Consider the following 11,503-nt stretch of genomic DNA (forward strand, 5'->3'; position numbering starts at 1 on the left):
ATCTTTGTTGCAACATTATACAGCACATTCAGTGCTAAATACAACTTTAATGTGGCGTAATGGGTGTTATTTTTCCTTCTATTATTGTAATTATTTACATCATCGTTCTTTTTGAACTGCAGTGGATTATTTACAACAGACTTCATGAGGTAATAAATATACTGTGAAGCACTCGTCAGAATGCCCAACTGTTTAAACAGATGTCTACTAGATCATCGTGGATGTGTACCACATAGTACTCTTACAGCATGTTTTTGACTGGTGAAGGCATTCTTTCGTAAAGACGAGCTACCCCAGAACATTATTGCGAATGACATTACTGAGTAAAAATGTGCAGAATATATCAACTTAGTAACTTGTCGCTCCCCAAGATTGCTATGATTCTAAGTGCAAATGTTCCTGAACTAAGATGTTTCAGGAGTTCCAAAATGTGCTTTTTCCTGTTCAGATTCTCATCAAAAAATGGTTCAAATGGCTCTGAGCACTATGGGACTTAACTTCTGAGGTCATCAGTCCCCTAGAACTTAGAACTACTTAAACCTAACTAACCTAAGGACATCACACTCATCCATGCCCGAGGCAGGATTCGAACCTGCGACCGTAGCGGTCGCGCGGTTCCAGACTGTAGCGCCTAGAACCGCTGGGCAACTCCGGTCGGCGAGATTCTCATCAACATGGGCGCCTAAGAATTTTGAAGTTTCCACCCTATATATTACTTCCTCACCATGTGTTACACTTATCATTGGTGTAGTACCCCTAGATGTGCAGAACTGAATACGTTGCCTCTTTTTAAAATTGAAAGCAAGACCAATCGCAGAAAACCAGTCAATGACTCTTTTAAGAGCATTGTTTACTATTTATTCTGTTTCTGCATGCAAAAGAAGTTATTACAATACTAGTGTCAGCAGCAAAATGTACTAAATCGATTACGTAGTATGTATGAGGAACAATAATGGACGTAAGATTGAATCTCGAGAAACCCCATACGTGATTTCTCCATATTCAGAATAAGGTGTAAGCAATATCACCGCACTCGTATGAAAACAATCATCAGCTGATTCATTGGTCAGCACACAATACAACTTTGGTGGAACAGTATGCGAAACACAGCAATGAACTGTTAATTTGTGCACTTAGTGAATAACAGGTAATGTATAAGGTAATAGATGCGTTTCTATGTAACAGGTACTGTTTGTACCTATATCGTGTATGCAATGTATAGTACGTTTTTCAATGTCGTTACACCTTTGTATATTTAACAATTCCATTTAGATGCTGTAACTGATAATAATTAGTACTCCACGCTAAACATCCTGCCTTAAACCTAATATAATGCTGTCGGTAGGTTTCTGCTGTATTCGGATTACATTGGTAGCAACCGACCCTATTTTATAATTTAATGCTTATAAATTATTATAAGTAAACATATAAATGGCATTTTCAGTAGAACAACTCTTCTGAAATCCAAGTTTTGATCTGCTGAGGATATTATCGTTGCTCAGGTGATATACTATTCCACAATACATCACCTTTTCAAAAATTTTGGAAAATGATGTGAGCAGTGAAACAGCGCCTTGATGATAGGTACCATGGTCTCAAAGAAGGGTACAGTGAATGAATTTGTAGAATCTGTGGCAGTCTTCGACATCAAATATTTTAAAGAATGGCGTCATGAAATTATTGAAAGCTACTGTGGTGTGAATCTCTTTACAGGCAACCAGTTTTTGGCCAAGCGGCAGTCTTCAAGTCATGTACGTATTACAAAAACGGCATAAGAAATATTTCATGTCAAAATAATTAAGATGAACCATTACAGACAGCAGACACACACGGATACCACTAGGATATGTTTAACAAATTGATGTAATACTGAAAGGTTTTTACTGTGTAAACAAAATTAGCGAAGTTGTATCTAGTACTTCCAAATAAACTATTATGTTTCATAGACGCCACATAGGCTATGTATTCATAGTCAATGTCCAAGGAACTATGCATCTCGCCTTAAGTTACGATCGATGATCCTAATGTGTAAGCAATATCGCCGCACTCGTATGAAAACAATCATCAGCTGATTCATTGGTCAGTACACGATACGACTCTGGTGGAACAGTATGGGAAACAGAGCAATGGACTGTTAATTTGTGCACTTAGTGAATAACAGATAATGTATAAGGTAATAGATGCGTTTCTATGTAACAGGTACTGTTTGTATCTATAACGTGTATACAATTTATAGTACGTTTTTCAATGTCTTTACACCTTTATATATTTAACATCCTGTCTTTAACCTAATATAATGATATCGGTAAGTTTTTGCTGTATAAATCAGTTCCTCCAAAATATTTTGACATATACTGTTCCTTGTACATTTTTGATTGTATGAAGGCGACTTGAAGAAAGTTGCTAAGCCCAAAACTGATTTTCCGTTTATAAAAACACATTACAGCAGTTTTCAGTAGTTTCATGATTTCATTCTTTGACTTCATTGAAGCACTGCTACTCTGTTTACAGAAAATCAGGTATAATGGGTGATCAAGAATTTTTAGTTTTCGGGCGTTGCTGCAGCGTACATGCAACCCAGCGCGATTGCTATGCCCGTATATAAGCACCGACATATAAGAAAGGGGTTAGTTAGTGTGGTCTTCGACCGGAATCTTTTTGATCGTTCTCTTACGTTCTAGTGACATTATTAGTTTCGACCAATTATGATTATCTTTAAATACGACCGTGTTAATAAAATACATTTTATACCATTTTATCAACACAGACCCATCTGAAGATTACCGTAATTTATCAAAACAAGCAATAAAATGAAAATTATTTCCATCAAATACTGACACAGTTCTACGAATTTAGTTTATTTCTGTTGCGTTCAGCAGCCTCCAAAAACATTGCGAAGTATAAAACCATCTCGTTTTCCACCTGCCTGCTTTATTCCTAAGCACGTGGGTCTATAATTCCGCCACGACCAGCTACTTTCGAACTTGCGTCCATCATTTGGCGGGGAATTGGTGGAGACGCAGGTGGATTAGTCAGTCATTTTGGGAGCCCGCGAGGAATCTAGTGATCTTAACACCACACCATGGTGCTCGGCGCCCGCCTAGAAACGACGCTGAGGCGGCCGCGTCCGCATTTTCGGCGAACCAGGCCAGAGCTTCCCGTTACAGACACACGGCGCACTTAACACGCGTGGCTGAACCAGCGTGTGAAGGGACTTATTCTGGTCGCGGTGTATTTTTGTGTGTGGAAGCCTGCCTGCGACCTCCGAGCGCGTTGCTAAAAGCCAGCGGCAGCGCGTCGAGCCGAGCCCAGCAGCCTCGCGGGGCGGTGTCGAGTTGCTCCCAGACTCCTCGTCTCTGCTGTCCGCCGGCCGACCACAGAGAGATCTGCGACCTGCACGAGAAGCGCGCCGAGTCTGATCCTCCCGTCGCTGCACCAAGTCGCCCAAGGATCGAGCCCAACTTCTGTGTGACAACGTCGTGTCAGAAATCTCTGTTAGTATCCAGCTTATCAGTTTTTAGTCAACATTCAGTTGTCTCTGGTTGCGCAACATTGCGACGGTATCGGAGGAAGAACAGGACTTCTGTTCAGCTAGGCACAGGGTTGCCAACGTAAAATCAGATGTACTGTGGGAGTAGGTCTAATAATGGTTCAATGGCTCTGACCACTATAGGACTTAACATCTGAGGTCATCAGAATATACAGGGTGATTCAAAAAGAATACTACAACTTTAGGAATTTAAAACTCTGCAACGACAAAAGGCAGAGCTAAGCACTATCTGTCGGCGAATTAAGGGAGCTATAAAGTTTTATTTAGTTGTACATTTGTTCGCTTGAGGCGCTGTGATTTTATCCTTGCTCAAATGGAAACAGATGAATCTTTCGTTTCAAAGATTGTGTTTAGTGATGAAGCAACTTTCCACACTAACGGGAAAGTCAACCGTCACAATGTCTGTATATGGGGCACTGAGAATCCGCGGGAAACAACTCAGTATGAACGTGACTCGCCTAAGGTGAACGTTTTTTGTGCCATTTCAGCCAATAAAGTTTTTGGTCCCTTTTTCTTAGAAGGTGCTACTGTAACTGGACTACAGTTTCTGGAGATGTTAGAGAATTGGCTGTTCCCTCAGCTCAAACAAGAAGCACAACAATTCATCACTGGCCTCCAAGAAGCCCTGATCTTACCCCCTGCGATTTTTTTTTATGGGGCTATGTTAAGGATATGGTGTTTCGGCCACCTCTCCCAGCCACCATTGATGATTTGAAACGAGAAATAACAGCAGCTATCCAAACTGTTACGCCTGATATGCTACAGAGAGTGTGGAACGAGTTGGAGTATCGGGTTGATATTGCTCGTGTGTCTGGAGGGGGCCATATTGAACATCTCTGAACTTGTTTTTGAGTGAAAAAAAAACCTTTTTACATACTCTTTGTAATGATGAATAACAGAAGGTTATATTATGTTTCTTTCATTAAATATACATTTTTAAAGTTGTGGTATTCTTTTTTGAATCACCCTGTAGAACTACTTAAACCAAACTAACCTAAGGACATCACACACATCCATGCCCGAGGCAGGATTCGAACCTGCGACCGTGGCAGTCGCGCGGTTCCGGACTGAAGCGCCTAGAGCCGCTCGGCCACCGCGGCCGACGTCTAATAATGAATAAGGAAACACGAATGAGGGTACGCTACTATGAACAGATGGACAGTTACGATTTCCCGAAAGTGGCGACTCCGTAACTGATAATCTACATTACCATTACCCCTAGGACTTATCTTAGAAAATAGATTAAGGAAAGGCAAACCTACGTTTCTAGCACTTGTAGACTTAGAGAAAGCTTTTGACTCTCTTTCAAATTCTGAAGGTGGAAGGGGTAAAACACAGGGAGTGAAAGGCTATTTACAATTTGTACAGAAACAAGATGGCAGTTATAAGAGTCGAGGGGCATGAAAGGGAAGCAGTGGTTGGGAAGGGAGTGAGACAGGGTTGTAACCTATCCCCGATGTTTTTCAATCTGTATATTGAACAAGCAGTAAAGGAAACAAAAGAAAAATTCGAAGTAGGAATGAAGATCCATGGAGAAGAAATAAAAACTTTGAGGTTCGCCGATGGCGTTGTAATTCTCTCAGAGACAGCAAAGGACTTGGTAGAGCAGCGCAACGGAACGGACAGTGTCTTGAAAGGAGGATATAAGATGAACATCAACAGAAGCAAAACGAGGGTAATGGAATGTAGTCGAATTAAATTGGGTGATGCTGCGGGAATTAGATTAGGAAATGAGATGCTTAAAGTAGTAAATGAGTTTTGCTATTTGGGGAGCAAAATAACTTATGATGGTCGAAGTAGGGAGGATATAAAATGTAGACTGGCAATGCCAAGGAAAGCGTTTGTTAACATCGAGTATAGAGTTGAGTGTCAGGAAGTCGTTTCTGAAAGTATTTGTGTGGAGTGTAGCCATGTATGCAAGTGAAACGTGGAAGATAAATAGTCTGGACAAGAAGAGAATAGAAGTTTCCGAAATGTGGTGCTACAGAAGAATGCTGGAGATTAGATGGGTAGATCACATAGCTAATGAGGAGGTATTGAATAGAATTGGAGAGAAGAGAAATTTGTGGCACAACTTGACTAGAAGAAGGGATCGGTTGGTAGGGCATATTCTGAGGCATCAAGGGTTCACCAATTTAGTACTGGAGGGCAGCGTGGAGGGTAAAAATCGTAGAGGGAGGCCAAGAGATGAATGCACTAAACAGATTCAGAAGGATGTAGGTTGCAGTAGGTACTGGGAGATGAAGAAGCTTGCACAGGATAGAGTAGCATGGAGAGCTGCATCAAACCAGTCTCTGGACTGAAGACCACAACTACAACAACAACAACAATTATGGAAATATAACCCTTAAAAACTTGAAGATGCGTCTATATCGACGTGAAACCGGTAGTTGCGGATAAAGCACATTCTCATAGCCATGCAGCTTTTGGTAATACTTCATCATTCTTGACCTTTTAATAGTTGCAATTTTTATGCAATTTTTATGATAATTTGAAAGGTTATTGACTGTTCAGCGTTGTTACTGTTATTCATGATGTCTCTGCCCTGTGGTTGCCCTACCCAAAAAGTTGTATGTACTATATATAGTACAGTGACCGCATTGTCGTAGCAAAGATATATGCGAAGCCGACACCTATCACAGCAGTGCAGGTTCTGCAGGAATGGTTAGAGGACAAATGCATGACTTTAGAAGAGTGCGTAACAAGGGGAAAAACACGGCGTCTATAAAAATTAAGGAGACCTTTGGACAAAAGAATAGCAGCTTAATGAACAGCAAGTCCTCCGGCAGCAAACCAGTGGGCTACTAAACAAAGAAGGGAGAACTGAAAGGTGGAGAGGATATATAGAAAAGCTACGAATCGGAAATGAACTTAATGGCAGTATTATAGAAATGGAAGAGGAAATAGATGAAAATAAAGTAGATGTAATTTTAGGACACTAATTTTACAGAGTACCGAAGAATGAAAGTTCAACGATGCACCTAGTTCAGTGGGCTGGCTGTGCTTTATTATGATGAAATATCAGAAATGAAGACGTAGGAAGGGCAAACATCAGATTCAGATTTACTGGAAGGAACTCAAGGAATCGTAGTTCCCACATCAAGGTCGATGCTTATAAAACCAAGAAAGCCATGCAGATGTTCATCTGACACCTGCGGCAGAGGCTAAGGCTGCAGAGAGGCGCTGTGCGTCACGGAGAACATAACTGTTGAAATTTCGAGAACGTATTTGCCGCAATACGTCCAGCAGCATAAAACATGACTCGTGATATGACCACGCCGGCGGAGTGGCAGAGAGGTTCTAGGCGCTACAGTCTGGAACCGTGCGATTGCTACGGTCGCAGGTTCGAATCCTGCTTCGGGCATGGATGTGTGTGATGTCCTTAGGTTAGTTAGGCTTAAGTAGTTCTGAGTTCTAGGGAACTGATGACCTCAGCAGTTAAGTCGCATAGTGCTCAGAGCCATTTGAACCATTTGATATGACCACGACGGAAAAACAAGAGAAATTCGAGCTTCTACAGAGGCTTATACGCAACTCTTCTCTCTCGCCGTTCCCGAATGTAACAGGAAAGTGGTGAAATGAAGGTGAAATAATACTCTAAGTTCCCTCCACCACACACCATAAGGTTACTCGCGTAGTGCAATATAGATGCTGATGAAGAATTTCATCCCCATTATTGCACGCGGCACGCAGTAGATTAAGAGGAGTAACAGCACATAAAGAATCTGTTTAAAATTGAAAAATATTATGTTGCTATAGGGCTATGGTAGAATTGAAACTTGTTTGGCAAGGAATGGTCGTCTGAACAGTACTGAGCCGATTCATGAATTTTGCAGAGTTCGCTATTGCACAATCGGACAACACTTTCATGAAAAATATGCCATTTATTTTAGTTCACTGCTTGCTTTCCGATTATTAATGTTGCAATCGAGACAGTAAGTTAAAGGTTTAGAAATACATTTATTTTAATATTTATAAATCCGCCAAGGCCCTAAATGTCGATTCTGAGCCGCAAAGATGAGAAATGGGAGCACTGAGCAGCTCATGCGCATACAGGTGTCCACGGAATGGTAGTTGCATTGTATGCCGTACTTATTACGCGCGGTCACGTAGCTGATGTTAACACAGTTAGCGAGGACGAGATAATAACTGCTCGTGAATCACCTGAACCGCACAGACCCTGAGGTGAACACTACCTAAAACAATGGAAGAAACCTCTAGCTGAAATACCTGGTACCGTACATTGCAGCAATTTGCTGGTAAACTTAGTACGCACCCACCCACCCACCCACCCCCACACACACACACACACACACACACACACACACACAGACACACACACACTTACGCCGCTGAAAGTAAAGTGGTGGTAACCAACTGCTTAGTGTCATATTAGTCCTGTAACATAAGATTCCATTCTACGAAACTCGCTTGAAGAGTGAGTCGTTAGACTACTTAACCGGTAGCATCGCTAAAGGCTACAGAACAAATCTAACATCTCAATCGAAGTATGAGTTGATTCTCAAAATCATAATAGTAAAAAAGGATAAAGAAATACTACTGCAAACACACCATGCATCAGTTTGTATTTGTATCGCGAACAACCGTCAGACTTCATGTGGAGAAAAAGTCCCAATACAGTCTCAGAAAGAGTACCGATTATAAATTCCACAGTGTTGACGGAGAAGCTATACAAATTTGTTGTAAGGTGCATACAATTTCGGAATGAGCAGAAAAGACTAGCACACAGGGGAGCCAGAAGGCAGATTATAAAGTAATTGAAACTTCCTGGCAGATTTCAACGGTGTGCCGCACCGAGTCTCGAACTCGGGTGGAAAAGGTCGTGAGTTCGAGTCTCGATCCGGCACGCAGTTTTAATCTGCCAGGAAGATCATATCAGTGCAAACTCCGGTGCAGAGTAAAAATTTCATTTTGGATAGAAAATAATTTACTGAGATATTCAGCAACAACTTGAATTTCAGTTTCATAGCTGTCTCAGGAAGCAGTAATATCCTCTGTTATACTGAGCAAAAAACACCGTATGGATAATTATTTTATATACTAATGACTAGCAGATCGCCTTCAGACGAAATGTATGAACACACACGAAACCATACGATTAACTGTGCGATTGTTTCTTACATTTGTATTTTTACTTTTATCTTGTAAAACCTCATACATACTAAACTGTATTAGGTATTCTATAACGACAGAATCTTCTTTGCTCTGTAGCATTGTCTATCCATTTATTGTGAATTTTCACGTGAATAAGTATGTAACCTTGTCCATTGCATCCCCACTATTTTTTACGTGGTGTTATGTTACAGTCTTATGACTGAGAAAATGCACTTCGCAGCTCTAGGTATGAATAATAAGTTCATGCTGTTTCATTGTTACTTAAGGTGGAGATAAATTGTTCCTTATGGACATTTGGAAAGCAGAAGGAGAAGATCAAAATTGGCTAAATCTAGATCAGTGGTTAGGAATATGCAAAAGGGCAGATAAAAGATAGGACAGTAACCAAGCTTTCGGAGACGAAGTCCTGTTCTTGCATCGTTTTGGTTCCGTAAATACCTATTGTGTTGAAAAGCACGGGAAAAAGTGTCTGTCCGTGATGAGAACTGACATCTTTCCTTCGACGGCAGTGCTCTGCCTTTTACTACTGAAAACGTCTCCCGGTCCAGCTCCAAGTTTCAGACTGACACAGGTCCCTCTGCTTCCTTCAGGACCGTACGGAGGTTCTTCGACAACGTTCTGAGCCTAGTCCAAGAGAAGGGATAGATGAACGTAACACAAATGATTTAGCAAATAGCAAAGTGGGTACAATCAACTCGTGACTTTATGGAAAACACAACGAACATCATTTCTGACACAGAACTCTTGCAGAAGCAAAATTTTATTGTCAAAGTGTGATCAAATAAGCAGTGATTTCGAACGAATCTTTATCTGTATCTTGACAATGAATACAGGTGAAAACCTCGCTTGGAAGTATCATACTGAGGATTTTGTGCAGAATCTAAATGTTGCTATATTTTCAATAGTATCCACCGTCTGTGACACTGTAAAGTGAAAACTTGCTTTCTTTTATATTTTCATTCTCTTCTACACTATGGTATCATTTTCGGCTAACTATAATACATGCAACCACAAAGGATGCTGCTATGCCATGCGAGTGACGAACACCAGAGCTTTAATTCGAAGCTAAGAGGCTTCCTTACGGTGCCTTTCTTTCATTCCGCACAAGAGTTCCTAGCACTAGGTGAGAGCCTTGCGCTCTATCGTATTATTTATGGTATGCAGTGTTGTAAATTTTAATTTTTTTTTAAATCTTCTTTTTCATTTTCAAATTCTCTCATTATCTTTCTATAAATTATGTAGTGACCCGTTCCATGACCATCGGTCCTACAGAACCTGACGAATTAAAATTTAAATCACATTAAAAATTGCGAGCACTTTGGTCCATTGTCAGTCTCAGTGTTATGGCCAAGAATGAATTAAAAAGTGCACAGCTCCCGTTCTACCTAGTTTTAACTTGTCACATACAGCCATCACAGCAAATACTTCGCATGCAATAGAAGAACTAGTTCTCATTGTAGTAGGAGACCAGGATGATGCTGACAAGGGAACCTCCCCATCGCACCCCCCTCAGATTTAGTTATAAGTTGGCTCAGTGGATAGGCCTTGAAAAACTGAACACAGGTCAATCGAGAAAACAGGAAGAAGTTGTGTGGAAACGTGAAAAAAATTAGTAAAATATACTGAGTAGTCCATGCGCAAGATAGGCAACATCAAGGCAGCTGTGAGGTAAGGAGCGCCGTGGTCCCGTGGTTAGCGTGAGTAGCTACTGAACGAGAGGTACTTAGTTCAAGTCCTTCTTCAATTGAAAATTTTATTTTCGCAAAGTTATGATCTGTCCGTTCGTTCATTGGCGTCTCTGTTCACTGCAATACGTTTAGTGTCTGTGTTTTGCGACCGCACCGCAAAACCGTGCGATTAGTAGAAGAAAGGACGTGCCTCTCCAATGGGAACCGAAAACATTTGATCGCAAGGTCATAGGTCAACCGATTCCTCCACGGGAAAACACGTCTGATATATTCTATACGACATTGGTGACGGCATGTGCGTCATATGACAGGAATATGTTGTCGACCCACCAAACTTGTACACTTGGCGAATGGGTAAAAAGATTCTTCTACCTTGCCCGATTTAGGATTTCTTGTGAATGTGATAATCACTCCCAAAAAAGTGATGAAAACATAAGAGTTTGTCACATAAACTGAAAATAAAAAATTAAAGTTTTCACTTGAGGGAAGACTTGAACCAAGGACCTTTCGTTCCACAGCTGATCACGCTAACCACGGTACTACAGCGCTCCTTGGATCACATTGTCCTTAATGTTGATTATGTTGCACATGGACTACTCAGTTTGTATATTTTGCTTATTTTTTCATAGTTCCACACAACTTCTTCCTGTTTTCTCGATTGATCTGTGTTCAGTTTTTAAAGGCCTATCCACTGTGCCAACGTATATCTAAATCTGAGGGGGGTGCGATGGGGAGGTTCCCTTGTGAGTACATGATTCGGAAGTTAATATGAAAAATGAGGCCTGCCAATTATCTTGACAAAAATCGAATTTCTTAAGGCTAACTGTCAGTAATACAGGGGATGTAAATCTTCTAAGAGTATGGGGGTTATGATATCAACAAATGTAAAAAAGTAAAGATGACATAAGTAATAAAAAAAGGGTAGGACAATAGGGCCGCAAGAGGACCGAATTCGGTTCTTTGGAATATCAAAACAACAAGAACGACTGAGCAGGCGATACACCACTCATTTGTTGAAAACATCGCATCGTACGGAGCAGAAACATGCGCAGTAAACAAACGTCATAGAGACAAATTGCTTGTACTGGAGATGGACTTTTTGGAGGCGAAGTTAAGGCCTCACCTATCT

The sequence above is a fragment of the Schistocerca piceifrons genome, chromosome 1 (assembly GCF_021461385.2).
Source record: "Schistocerca piceifrons isolate TAMUIC-IGC-003096 chromosome 1, iqSchPice1.1, whole genome shotgun sequence".
Classification (NCBI taxonomy): domain Eukaryota; kingdom Metazoa; phylum Arthropoda; class Insecta; order Orthoptera; family Acrididae; genus Schistocerca; species Schistocerca piceifrons.